Source organism: Lissotriton vulgaris, chromosome 2_1 (genome assembly GCF_964263255.1).
Source record: "Lissotriton vulgaris chromosome 2_1, aLisVul1.2, whole genome shotgun sequence".
NCBI classification, from domain to species: Eukaryota; Metazoa; Chordata; class Amphibia; order Caudata; family Salamandridae; genus Lissotriton; species Lissotriton vulgaris.
The window spans coordinates 2114446910-2114459312 of NC_141687.1; the positions used below are offsets into that span (position 1 = coordinate 2114446910).

A 12403-nucleotide genomic window follows, 5' to 3' on the forward strand; every position below is an offset into this window, starting at 1 on the left:
TGCATCCTTTGTTGACCAGAAGAGACCATTGTGCCTTTGTGCTCTTTCCGACATTGCTGGCAGTATAATGTGGACAGGGTTTGAATGCAAACAAAGTGCTCATGATCTCACATTTGCCACAACAAACTGACTACAAAAACTGTTGAGGCATGCCTCCTTCAGATCCCGATTGATTCTGTGCTCAATCTAGGGCCCCAGAGGGACTCGCACTTCCAAGGTTGTGCACTTATCCAGTCTCACAGGTGCTCACACTTCCAAAGTACACTCTTACAGCCCCACAAGGGCTCACACTCCCCTATGTGTTTACTGCACGTAATCAAAACTATATATTCATGAGCTATTTGTTAAACTACTACAGATTTACTACTGCACCGTTGTATGTGCGATTTGCAATGAAATGGTGCAGCCACTTCTGCTGTGCATTTGTAGTTGAAGTCCCCGCACAGGCAGGTACGCACATGAACCATACAAAATAGAGAAATAACTTAGGGGCTCATTACGAAGGCAGGAGGACCTGAGTCCGCCCGCCATGGTTGCGGTGTTTGGGACTGGTGACCAATCATGCAGTGGTCCTACCACACATATTACGATGCGCCCACCAGTATGGTGGGTGCATCCCGGGCCTTTAACATTACGGGTGGTTCAGCTGACTTCAGCACCGTTCGCAATGCTAAAATGACATGCACTGCATTTCCCAGCACTACGTGACAGGCACCATGAGCTTCCTGCCACTTAGTGCTGCAAAATATAGGGGGGACCATGGGTATCCCCCCAGTGCACAGCAACCTCAACCCAACAAAAGGGAGGGCCCGCTACTGGTTCCCAAATCCATTTCCGCCTGTCTTCTCGTGGTGGGATGACCGCAGAGAAAAGACAGGCTGAAAGGGCCGCCAGCTGTCCACGGTGCTCCATGCACAGCTGGTGGCACGGGTCCTGTGGCTAAAAGTAACTCGGACTGTCCACCAATGGATCCTTTCTTTCCTGGAAGATCGGTCCCAAAAGGTCCAATTAGGGGAGTATACATCTAGGCATGGAGTCTTGCCATGTGGGGTTCTGGAGGGCTCTGCGTTGTCCCCCATGCTTTTCAATATTTACCTTCAGCCACTAGTGGAAGCACTGGCCAAACTGGAATGTCAGGTGTTCAACTATGCCCATGATACCCAACTAATCATGCATATCGACAACTCTACCCAGGCACAGCTTAAGGTACAGAACATCCTCCGGTTTACGATGAATTGAATGACCTCCAATTCACTCAAGGTAAATCCTGATAAGACAGACGTTCTTGCTCTTACCACAGGGGCTAACCCATGGTCCAGTCTCTTCTTGCCACAAGAGCTTGGTACCACTCTGGCACCGGTGCCAGCTGTGAAAAGGTTAGGTATCAGGTTAGATACCAAATTAACCATGAACAATCAGTTAACTGCAGTTGTGGGGAGCTGTGTGGGATTGATAAGGCAATTCCGGAAACCTATACCTCTGCTATCATTTTCCGCCATGCGCACTGTTGTGTTGGCATTAATTCTGTCACACCTGGATTATGGCCATGCAGTTTCATAGGGCTTCCTGAGAAACCCTTGGGGAAACTTCAGGTGGTCCTAAATGATGCAGCAAGACTGATTTTCAAACTGCAGAGAAGAACATGCGCCACACCCCGGCTACAACAACTACACTGGCTCCCTATTAAGCGGAGGGTTAGGTTCAAAGGCCTGTGAATTGCACATAAAGCCCAGTGTGGAGCAGAGCCTTGCTACATCAAAGACCGCCTGAAGCATTACGTGCTCGGTTGGTATCTCCGTTCATCTGAGACAAATTGGCTGGCCTGCCCGTGCTTCAATATAGCCACTCTGGGAGGGCGTGCCCTCTCGGTTGTGATTCCCCAGCACTGGAACAAGTTACCGGAGAGATTACGTGGGGAAGACAGGCTACTCCCATTTAGGAAGAAACTCAAATCCATCTTGTTAACTAAGTCATTTGGATAAGCCTACCCCAATCCTTTTGTGGCCAGCAATTTATTAAGGAACTTTGGGGTTCTGGGTCAATAGGGCTTAGAGACCAATGGTGATTTGGCGCTTTACAAATGAAAATTAACATAACATAACATAAAGGGATATCCTAATCACTCAGCGGTGCCTGCAAGGCACCACCGCAATGCTGTCCTATGTTTTGGTTCTGCAAGGTGGGCGGAAAAGGCCCGCCTTGCTGAACCGTGGTGAATGGTCTTTGCATCCGCCACGCTTCCCTGTGTATTCCCCCGCCATCATAATCTGTTGGGAGGAAAATTGCTGACAGATGGCGGAGGGCCTCCCACTGCATTGTTGGCGGTGGCGGTCCCTCCACCATCATAATGAGCCCCTTAGTACCCAAACACTCAAAAAAGAGGTCCAAAGACAATAATTAGAATGATCACAGTTGTGGTTATTTCTAGTCACTGTTGGTTCAAAATGGAAGACAGAAGTCAACGAACTTGTTGATCCGCAGCATATATTCAACACAAACAGTCAACATATGTTTTGGCACAATGAGACGACTTCTTCAGGGCTCTAAATACACATATACAAGATAATTTTGACTTCCTATGTATTACAACAACGTTCATTACATATCCTTCATGCAGTGGAAGTCACCATATTTAAAATAACCAGGAAGAGGAGGAAAAACCTTCCAATCTTTAATGCATGATGATTAAGGTGTGAAACGGAACCAAAGAGGAACATAGAAAACCCCAAAATGAATGAAAAACTTGAAGAAAAGAGTGCAGCTCCATAAGACCCAACGGCTTGAATAAAAGTATGTATTCCTATCAGAATAAAAGTGTTATGTAATGTAATGTAATGCAGACTTTTAAAGCGCACTATCACCCCACAGGTATCTTGGCGCTGAGGTTAACAGGAACTCCCCTAAATGCACATGTTTACCAACCGTATGACTGTCCCACACTACATCCTAGGAAAGAGCCAGGTTTCAAGCTTCTTCCTGAAGTGAAGGAACTCTTCTGTTTGTCTGAGGATAGGCGGGAGATTGTTCCATAGATGAGCGGCCGCACAGCTAAACGCTCTCACTCCAAATCTAAAGGTTCTAATACTGGCAGTGCAGACCAGATGAGCTGTGGTGGATCAAAGATTCCTTACAGGGGAATACCAGACAAATATTTCCAGCAGTGGCACAGGTTCAAATCCATGCAGAGCCTTGAAAATGATGCATAATGATTTGAACTGGATTCTCTGAGCTAGAGGAAGCCAGTGGAGCTCATTAAGAACCGCAGAAGCACTACGTGGCTTCTTTAAGGCTAACTTTGCGGCTATCTTCCGTATTCATTGAAGTTTCATTATCAGAAAATTAGGCGCACCAAGTAGCAGGGCATTGCAGTAGTCCAGACAGCTCAGAATGACACTTCTCACCACAAGAGCCCTGGCTGACATGGGTAACATAGGGAGAATTTTCCGCTCTGCTTTGATAAGGGAGTAGCAAGTTCCAGCCGTTTTTCACATGGTTTTCAAAAACTCCCCCCAGAATTAGCACTGCTATGGCTGGTGTCAGAGGCGTGTCTGTGTGAATAGGCCAGAAATTAGCTGGAAGAGGGTGAGGGACTTTCTTAGCCAGGCAGTATAGGATTTCCATTTCCCCCCATTGAACTGCAGGGAATTGCCGTAAGCCATCTGGTAGTCCTTTGCATGCATTCATGAAAGTCTCGAAGTGGGATGGACTGATTCTCCTCCAGAGACAGAATGAGCTGCGTGTCGCCCGCATAATTCACCAGCTTGATATTATAGGATTTAATGATGGGGATCAGCGGTCTCAGATATATATTAAAGAGAATCGGACTGATTGATGAAACCTGGGGGACACCATGCTGAATGGTTCCAAATGTCGATAAAAAGGGAGAAAGGGCCACTGCTTGCTCTCTGTCCTCAAGGTAGGACTGAAGCCATTTCAGTGCCAGGCCCTCCAATCCTATTTCGGCAAGCCACCTCAAGAACTGTTGTGGTTGACGGTGTCGAATGCGGCAGATATGTTCAGTAAGATCAAAATAGCCAGCTGACCTCTGTCTGCCTGCATTCTGAGCTCGTCTAGGATCGTTACTAGTGCGGTCTCCGTACCGTGACCTGGGCGAAAACCAGAAATTGCAAAAGGGTTATGCTAACCAGGCATTCTAACATTTTCACAGGATAAGGAAGGAGTTAAATAGGTCGGTAGTTATTTGGACACTGAGGGCCAAGAGTTGCTTTTTTCAGCATGGGTGTCACCATTGCCTGCTTCCAACAGGTGGAGACTATTCCACTGCTCAAGGATTGGCTGCAAATCTGACGGAGCTGTGGAAATAGCTCCCCACCATACTCCTTCCAAACCTTATGAGGGAGAGGGTCCATAGGCAGCCCAGAAGTGGTGCTCACAGGAAGTTTGAGGAATTCTTCCTCAGAAGGGGCTTTGAAATAGTCTAGTGTTATTAGCTTGTTCTTGCATGCCCCATCCTCTTTCTGATAGACTAGTGGTTGTGTCAGTACACTGGATTCATTATCACTCATATTTTCCTGGTACACTGTAAGACTATTAATTATGTTGGAGAATTTCTCCTCAAAGAAAGTAGCAAGGCTATTGCATAGGTCTTGAGTCGCAATAGTCTTGTTTTTTAGGCAGGCAGGTTTAGACAAATCATTAACTATTATAAAAACACTTTGAGATGTGTTAGATGCCTCCAAAATTGTGTTGGCAAAATACTCAGCTTTTGCAATTTCCCTTTTATGGTTACTCAATATAACCTTCAATCAATCAATCAATCAATCAAAGACATTTATAGAGCGCACTACCTACCCGTTGGGTCTCGAGGCGCTTGGGGGGGTGCCGCTACTGCTCGAACAGCCAGGTCTTGAGCTTCTTCCTGAAGGAGAGGTGGTCTTGGGTCAGGCGCAGGTCGGCCGGGAGGGAGTTCCAGGTCTTGGCGGCCAGGTAGTGTGGTAAATTTAAATTACCTATACTTAATTTATGCGGTAAAGTTCAATAAGAATAACTCAGAAAAATAAGAGGCAAAATCCGTGATATTTGAGGTTTTTCAAAAGGGGTTTTATTCCTTAAAAAGGAATGGGTATTTGGCTCGAGCCAAGGTGGTATACCATTCCGTCACCACGTAGGTTCGGGAAGGGACTGACAGACAACACTTTATTGACAATCATTCATATATATAGTCAATGCATTACAGTAAAACATATGCAGAAGGCGTAACAGCTGAGAAGAGAGATAAGAATACTCATACGTAATAGAAAAGGCGTTACAATAGGCGTGCATGAAGGCGTGTACTAGAAACGTCATTTAGCATGATGTCACAAGAGGGTGGATCCATAAGAGAATCCTGCAGTGTCAGCAGAAATACATGGCAGAGATGCGCGCGCAGGCAGCATGACGTGTGATTGACGTGTAACTGGAGGGTGAAGGGGACTTGACATTTAGCCCTACATGTGGAGACAGAAGTCTGGGATGTCAGATCAACCTAATCCCAAGTCGTATGTAATATCTCGTGTTTAAGGAACTGTATTATCTGGAAGGAAAGGTCTCTCGGACAGAGGCTATTCTATACTGACTGTGAGTGCGTGTATAAGCGTCTACGTGTCTGCATGAGATGCGAGGGGGGCATGGGCCTACCATGGTAACAGGAGCTATGAATTATTTGCACGGAGACAGTGAGGCCGGGCCCTTTGCTCTGCAGCTGGAAGGATGTTTACTTGAACTACTAGACAGGAATGTATTTTTCGAGGAGCGGAGCAGATAACTTGAAGGCTGAATACAGTCTTGGCAGGCAACAGGCTGAGCCAAGCGCCGTTAGCCGCGCAGGGAGTAAGGCAGAGGTCACGGGTACAGATGCAGGCCCAGGCTGAGGCATTCAGAGTCAGAAGGCAGAAAAGGCTCGATGGCAGAATTCAGGGCCTACTTCGCCAGAGCTGAAAAACGTGTAAAACACACTACATAAAGACGTTGGCAAGGCATACTTAGGAACGGAATATTCGACCAATTCATGGTGGATCTGAAAGAGGACATGTTAACGTTAGACGCAAATGTATTTGCGTCTTCATAGCTGGCAGTAGAAGGAACATACATGTACTTGTAGTGCGTACACGGAGTCGTTGGGGTCTAAGATAGGGGACACAATTGATCATAAAAATTCATTTTTCCTCATTCCCTCCTTGTCCCCTACGGACCCTTCATGATATATCGATCCTCATGAATCAATCAATCTGTTCATGTAACATCATTTGCTCTTCTTTCTTCCTTTCGCATTTTGAATGGGAACTTGAATGCGGAATACATGATGTGGCGCACAGGCCGCAAATCGCTGGCCCACATTGTAGACACAGGCAGCAACTGAATACTATGAGAAGGGCAATGCCTAGGAAGGATAGGATCTTCCATCCCCAGCCGGTCAACGTTGTCCAGAACCAACCGGACCAAGTCCAGGTGCCTGGATTCTGATGTATCAAACTGGCAATCTTATGAAGACGCGTTATAGCTTTATATACTGTTGGCGCGTTTTCTGGAATGAAAACACAGCAGCTCGACCCGATGACCTTACAGGCTCCGCCCCTATCTGCTAGGATGACGTCAATGACAAGACGATTTTGAAGAACAACAACCCGCATGGCAGACTGCTCCTCTGTTAAGTTGCCTAGGGCGGAAGTAGTTTCATTCACTACTGCTTCGAGGGTTCTAGTTAATTTGCGTATCAGTTTACTATTAAAGACAGCACCTAAGTAGGGAAAGAAACCTTTATTGAAGTCTGTGTATTGATCCCATGCCGTTTCAGTGTAATCGACAATCGGGAGATCTCTTCGGAGTCTATTGTTTACTAGATTGGTATTTCTGTGATAATCAGGAGGAGCTAGGAAAACAGGTGGCAGAAGGAATGCAATGTAACAGGTACCATCCCAATCTGGAGGTAAGCGTATGTATGCGGTATGGTCACAAACAAAGTAGGAATGCCGAGTAGCTCTGAATGTGGACTTGCCTTGATCACTGAATTCGATCACAGTAGTACATTTACTATGACCTAAGTGTACTGAACCATTCTTTCTGACACATAATTCACCTGTGACTGGTAATACGGACATAGCAGGCAATACTGGTGCAGCTTCAGATTCAACTGTCAAAATCATGAGGTTAATTGTGGAAAGGGGCGACCACTCGGTCCCCCCGAACGTATGGCAGAGTACCACGATCCCCCCGGGAAGCCATCTTGGGCGGGAAGCGAGTCTCGGCTGGTATGCCCGAAGCGGCGTAGCCGGGGCGCGCTTTTTTCCCGCCCTAGAGTGGGCTGGCCTAGACACTGACGCGGCTGGCCACGCCCTCGGGGCAGGCAGGGGCGGGTTTACGCCCGCCCTGAAGACGGATAAAAGGGGACGCAAGACCAGAAGGCATCCTCTGTGCTCTGAAGCTGCACCTCCTCGCTGCACGTGAGCTCGAGACGGAACGAAGAGCCAATTTTGAGCGTTGTAATCTTTCTTTTGTCTTACAGATACTCTGTCGGAGAAATGCCCAAGAAAGGCGGGAAGAGAATGACGACTGAACAGATGGTTTGGGTCCTCATGAAGGAGATGACTGAGCTGAAGAAGCGGGTGGCGGAGAGAGAGGGGGAAGGGGGGCCGGAACGTCCTTCGGCTGGAGCAGCTCCAGGAGGGAGAGCCAAGAGGCCAAGGAGGGGACCAGCTGGGGGAGACGTCCCGGTTCCCTGTACCCCGCTCGAAGCGCCAACCCCAGTACCGGCGGAGGGGAATCCGATTCCCGTGGTGGTCACCCCGGTGTCCAATGAAGATATGCCGCCCGAGCTGGCAGCACAACTTGCAGCGTGGTTGGGCGAAAGTAGTGAGGGCGCCACGGCTGCCGACGCGCAGGCGCTGATGAAGCAATTGCGCGAGAAACGGGATGCAGCCAAGGTGTCCGCGCCGGCTGCAGTAGTTGACAAGCCACAAGGGACGATTGCGACCGCAGAGGCAGCGTCCGGTGCAGGTAAGCGGCCATGGCCGATTGCGAGGGATGAGTCAGCACCCTCTCGTAGAGAAAGGTTGGGTCAACATGTGCCTTTGGCAATTAAGGAGAAGATTTGGGCGGGGGAATATGTGAACATCTTCTCGTTGCTTGTTGATCATTATGAGGTGGAGCATGTTAAGGGTCAGAAAGACCTCATGCATCCGAGTGTTTGGCGCGCAAAAATGGCCGCCTTTAAAGTGAATGAGAATATTGGCAATTGGGGCAAAGCATGGGGGATTTTTACGTCGATCTTGGGGGAACGTAGGCCCGAGTTGCTTTCCGAGTTGCCGACCTATCAGTCGCGAATCATGGGGTACTCGACATCACACCAGGGTAACCATTGGTTCTGCAACGATAATCTTTTTAGAAAGGCTAAAGAGCATAATAAAAGCTTAACCTGGGATTGTTATGATTCTTTGACATGGGATAAAATGAAGGAGACAGGTATGTTGAAAATGCCATTGGTAGGGAGTAATGTTGGCGAATCCTCCCGCCAATATGCGGGGACGCCCTTTCGATCAGGTACGGGTACCGACGATTACTCGAGACCTGCCGGCAATACAGGGAAAAGGGGGTTCTGCTTTAATTTCAACAGAGGTAAATGTACTAGGCCCCAGGGATCGTGTAAATTTAAACATGAATGTAGTGGGTGCGGGTCGTCCCATCCTGAGTCCACGTGCAGAGCCAAAACGGGTGATAACGGGGGGAGAGGAGGCGCCAAACAGGTCTAACATAGTCCGAGGGGCGCCTTTACCTACTCCGATTGATACCTTGGCGATGATTCCCTGGCTCAGTGAATACCCGGATCGTACTTCTGCTGGGGTGCTGCGGAACGGGTTTTTCGTCAAAATCATGAGGTTAATTGTGTAATTACCTAATCCATATACTTCATTTTCTAGATCAGTTCCTGTCCTAGTGGGAAGTCCCTTCTTGTCAGGGTAACAGGCTTTAAGCAGAACTAAGTTCAGATTTCCCCAAACCCAATTCCCTTCGTATACAGCAATATCAGAATCTAAGGAATTAATCAATCTAAACCATGCTCCACATGAGCCATTGTGAGTGAACGGGTATGGAAAAAGGGGCAGAACTCCCTTGTATTTCTGGTAGGGAGGGAGTCGGCCACATATCCAACAATTTGTAGCGTTGTTAGTCTGATGGGAGTGATGTAACATACTAATGAATGTGTTATTGCGCAGCGCAAGTCTGTAAGACAATTCATGCGGAGGTAATTCGCTAAAAGAATGTTCGGCAGTGACGTTGTAAGCAGAATGTGCACGCTTGAAAATAGGGTAATAGATATGCAATAATATACTGGCAGCAATAATCAGAAGGCTTAGAAAAAACATAACCAATAATGTCACTATACAGTGACTACGAAGTGATTTACAATATGCACGTTTCTTGAGTTGTCTCTGTCTATCTCTCTCTCTATCTCGGTCTAGGGGATACATGTCAGAAACTAATTTAACCGATTCACCTAGGGGAGGACTTAAACAATTAAACTGTCTGACTTGCTAGACCGTAATTTCAGTCTATATTCTTCGGAGGCGGTTTTCTCAACCAGGGGGAGTTTTGAATCAGTCTGTGTAGGAGGGCAGGGCTTAGAGTCCAAGTCCGAAGGGAGTCCGTGAAACTTCTTTACGTGGCTCGAGTGCCGCCACCCTTTCCTGCCCTCAACTTTTATGGCGGTCCTCGTCGTCGGAAGAACCAATTTCGGAGTTTGCCAGCGGGGTTCCAGCGGACTTCTCCGGTCGAAGTTACGAACAAAGACAAAGTCACCAGGGACCACTTCATGGGGCTTCACATCGGTGTTGTCGGGAAAGGCAGCAGCTACCTGTGAACGACAAGATTGTAGTGCAGACATCAAGGAGGCAAGGTAATCTGTCAGCATAATACAGTCAACATCTGTGATCTTACGAGGTATGGGCGTCCCCCACATATTTGGTGGCCTACCAAAGACCACTTCATACGGGGATAGCCCGGTTTGAGAATGCGCTACCATCCTCATATAGAAAAGGGCAACTGGCAAAGCTACTATCCAGTCTACGCCTTTCTCTCTACAGATTTTTGAAAGTCGGATTTTCAGAGTCTGATTATGGCGCTCCACGAGACCTGCTGCCTCGGGATGCCGGACACAGTGGAATTTCCACTGATAGCCTAACAGGAGTGTAATATGTTTCACAAGCTCGGATGAGAATGGCTGACCGTTATCTGAGTACACGATACGTGGCAAACCATACCGTGGGAAGAATTCACGGACCAGCTGCTTGGCAGTGGTCGGGGCAGTGTAATCTGGGACTGGATATGCTTCTGTCCATCGGGATAGTGCACATACGACTACGAGGACATATTTGAAACCTCGACAACGTTCCATCTGGATATAATCCATCTGGAGGACTTCAAAAGGGTGATCGGGAGGCTGAAATCCACCTTGCTCTACGGGAATGCTTTTACCTGGATTGAACTGACAACAAATCATGCAAGTACGCACTTTTTGTTTGGCTGCTGCTCGTAATTTTTTATTGAACCATATGTGTTGAATACTGTCTAGCATGGCTTTTTCTCCTAGGTGTGCTGGACTATGTATCGTGTTAATGATGACTTGAACCATAGAGTCGGGGAGAAACCATGTAGATTTTCCCTTCGTCATCCATCCTTGATCTGTTTGGATCCCTCCTAGTTCAGTCCACTTCTTGATTTCGTCTGGTGTGGCATGTGTCTGTATGTCAATTACATCATGTGTGGGATCCCTGACTGTCATGCAGTGTGTCGGTACTATTGTCTTTGTCAAGTCAGTTACATGAGTTCGATTTTGAGCAGTTTGCTTAGCTGTTCGGTCTGCCAGGTCGTTACCCTGGGAGATCGTATCGGTGACTTTTGTATGTGCCTTACACTTCATGATAGAGATTTCAGTAGGCAGATGTATTGCATCTAACAGAGCTTGAATGAGGGGACCGTGTTGAATGTTGGCACCGTGAGAAGTTAAGTAACCTCTCTCTCGCCAGAGGACTCCAAAGTCGTGAACGACTCCGAATGCATAACGTGAATCAGTGTATATGTTAACTTTCTTATTCTTGGCTTGAATACATGCTTGTGTCAGAGCGATGAGCTCTGCTGCTTGAGCTGACAGGGTGTCGATACAGTTGGTTTCAATAACTTCGGTGTCTGTCGTGACTGCGTAGGCTGCCACTAATTCTCCTGTACCTGTTCTCATGCATGAACCGTCCACATAAAGTGTCAGGTCTGGATCTGGTAATGGAACATCTGTCAAGTCTTGTCTGGGTTTCGTCGTAATAGTAATGACTTCAATACAATCATGTGCCAATGGGTCTACTCCATTTAATGGCAAAAGTGTGGCAGGATTTAATGTGCTACAGCGTCTGATTTCTATGTGTGGTTGAAACAATGTCAATTCATAACCTGTCAGTCTTGCTATGGTCAAGTGTTGGGTCTGTGTACGATTTAAAAGAACTTCCACGGAATGTGGAACTTGTACTGTCAATTGATGTCCTAGTACTATGGAATCGCTTTGTCTGATTGCTAAAGCTGTCGCTGCAACTGATTTCAAGCACGCAGGCAGAGCCTGGGCTACTGGATCTAATGTGCTAGAAAAGTAAGCACACGGTTTGTGTGAACCTGCTTGTTCCTGAGTGAGTACTGACAAGGCAGTACCTTCACGTTCTGTGACAAAAAGTGTAAAAGGTTTACTGTAACATGGTGTTGCTAAAACAGGTGCTTGACATAAGGCTTTCTTTAAGTCTTCAAAAGCTTGTGTATGTTCCTGAGTCCAAGGGAGGACAGTCGATGTCGCTGCCTCCTGAGTTGTCAACTGAATGAGTGGTTTTGCTAGAAATGCATATTGGGGAATCCACTGTCTGCAGTACGAAGTGAGGCCTATAAAAGCCTGCACCTCCTTTTGGGTCTTGGGTGGTGACATGTTTACAATTAACTGGATGCGATCAGGTGTGAGCTGTCTCCCCACTTTGGACTGCAAGTGACCAAGGTACACAACTTGCTGAACACAGAATTGCAGCTTCGAAGGGGATACCTTGTGCCCCTTGTCAGCCAGAAAATTTAAAACCGTCAGTGATGCTTTTTCACATTCGGGTTCGCTTCCGGCGGTGATCAGCAGATCATCGACATACTGAAGTAGTGCGGTGTTAACAGGCATGTGGATACTGTCAAGTTGTCTTTTCAGTGCTTGGCTATAGATGCTGGGGCTTTCTGTGAATCCTTGAGGTGCGCGTGCAAATTTGAAACTTTGTCCATTTAAACTGAATCCGAACAAGTATTGGCTTTCCGGATCGATTGGGACGCTAAAGAAGGCGTTCTTGAGGTCAATTACAGTAAAGAACGTTGCTTCTGAATCAATGGCTGTCAATAATGAAGA

At 47.2% G+C, this 12403-nt stretch overlaps 1 protein-coding gene across 3 annotated transcripts in view; it reads left to right on the plus strand.

The window, feature by feature from the left end:
- Positions 1-12403, plus strand: part of APBA2 (amyloid beta precursor protein binding family A member 2) — a 1219434-nt gene that overhangs the window by 448609 nt on the left and 758422 nt on the right. The window lies entirely within an intron of this gene.